Below are 1233 nucleotides of genomic sequence, written 5' to 3'. Positions count from 1 at the left end.
CAGACGCTCTACCACTAAGCTAAAGTGACATACAGACTAATCATATGAATCAATAATTTTCGTGTCCCTTCACAGAATGGGCCACCTTGCTCTGCTTCTCGTACCAGACCAGATATTTATGGTGTTATAAGCCACTTGCCAGGATCGAACTGACGACCTTCTGCTTACAAAGCAGACGCTCTGCCACTAAGCTAAAGTAGCGCATAGAATAAGTATATAAATCGATAATCTTTCTGTATCCTTTGCGGAGTGAGCTGACCTACTCCTGCTTCCCGTATCAGACCAGAGGTTTATGGTGCTATCAGCCATTTGACAGGATTGAACTGACGACCTTCTGCTTTCAAAGCAGACGTTCTGCCACTAAGCTAAAGTGACACACCAAATAACTGCATAAATCAATAATCTTCCTGTATCCTTTGCGGAGTGAGCAAACCTGCTCCTGCTCCTCATACCCGACTAGAGCCTAATGCTGCTGTAAGCCACTTGCCAGGATTGAACTGACGACCTTCTGCTTACGAAGCAGACGCTCTACCACTAAGCTCAAGTGACACACACACTGACTATATGAATCAATAATTTTCCTGTCCCCTTCACAGAATGGGCCATCCTGCTCCTGCTTCTCGTACCAGACCAGAAATTTATGGTGCTATAAGCCACTTGCCAGGATTGGACTGACGACCTTCTGCTCACAGAGCCGACGCTCTGCCACTAAGCTAAAATGACGCAGAGGATAAGTACATAAATCAATAATCTTTCTGTATCCTTTGCGGAGTGAGCAGACCTGCTCCTGCTTCTCATACCCGACTAGAGCATAATGCAGCTGTAAGCCACTTGTCAGGATTGGACTGACGACCTTCTGCTCACAGAGCCGACGCTCTGCCACTAAGCTAAAGTGACGCAGAGAATAAGTACATAAATCAATAATCTTTCTGTATCCTTTGCGGAGTAAGCAGACCTGCTCCTGCTTCTCATACCCGACTAGAGCATAATGCAGCTGTAAGCCACTTGCCAGGATTGAACTGACGACCTTCTGCTTACGAAGCAGACGCTCTACCACTAAGCTAAAGTGGCATACAGACTAATCATATGAATCAATAATTTTCGTGTCCCCTTCACAGAATGGGCCACCTTGCTCCTGCTTCTCGTACCAGACCAGATATTTATAGTGTTATAAGCCACTTGCCAGCATCGAACTGACGACCTTCTGCTTACAAAGCAGACGCTCTGCCACTT

At 46.1% G+C, this 1233-nt stretch overlaps 6 non-coding genes across 6 annotated transcripts; all 6 read right to left on the bottom strand.

Annotated features, from left to right (window-relative positions):
• Nucleotides 1-129: 129 nt before the first annotated feature.
• Pmar_PMAR014189 lies at nucleotides 130-201 on the bottom strand. The gene has a single exon. It is a non-coding gene; the product is annotated as a tRNA-Thr (tRNA).
• Nucleotides 202-303: 102 nt separating this feature from the next.
• On the bottom strand, nucleotides 304-375 carry Pmar_PMAR014188. Its single transcript has one exon. It is a non-coding gene; the product is annotated as a tRNA-Ser (tRNA).
• Nucleotides 376-477: 102 nt separating this feature from the next.
• Pmar_PMAR014187 lies at nucleotides 478-549 on the bottom strand. Its single transcript has one exon. It is a non-coding gene; the product is annotated as a tRNA-Thr (tRNA).
• Nucleotides 550-651: 102 nt separating this feature from the next.
• Pmar_PMAR014186 lies at nucleotides 652-723 on the bottom strand. Its single transcript has one exon. It is a non-coding gene; the product is annotated as a tRNA-Thr (tRNA).
• A 102-nt stretch (nucleotides 724-825) lies between these two features.
• On the bottom strand, nucleotides 826-897 carry Pmar_PMAR014185. Its single transcript has one exon. It is a non-coding gene; the product is annotated as a tRNA-Thr (tRNA).
• Nucleotides 898-999: 102 nt separating this feature from the next.
• Pmar_PMAR014184 lies at nucleotides 1000-1071 on the bottom strand. The gene has a single exon. It is a non-coding gene; the product is annotated as a tRNA-Thr (tRNA).
• Between the last annotated feature and the right edge of the window lie 162 nt (nucleotides 1072-1233).

Source organism: Perkinsus marinus (genome assembly GCF_000006405.1).
Source record: "Perkinsus marinus ATCC 50983 genomic scaffold scf_1104296957296, whole genome shotgun sequence".
NCBI classification, from domain to species: Eukaryota; Perkinsozoa; order Perkinsida; family Perkinsidae; genus Perkinsus; species Perkinsus marinus.
Note: the sequence above shows the minus strand (reverse complement) of the source record. Positions and strands in the feature narration are given on the sequence as shown.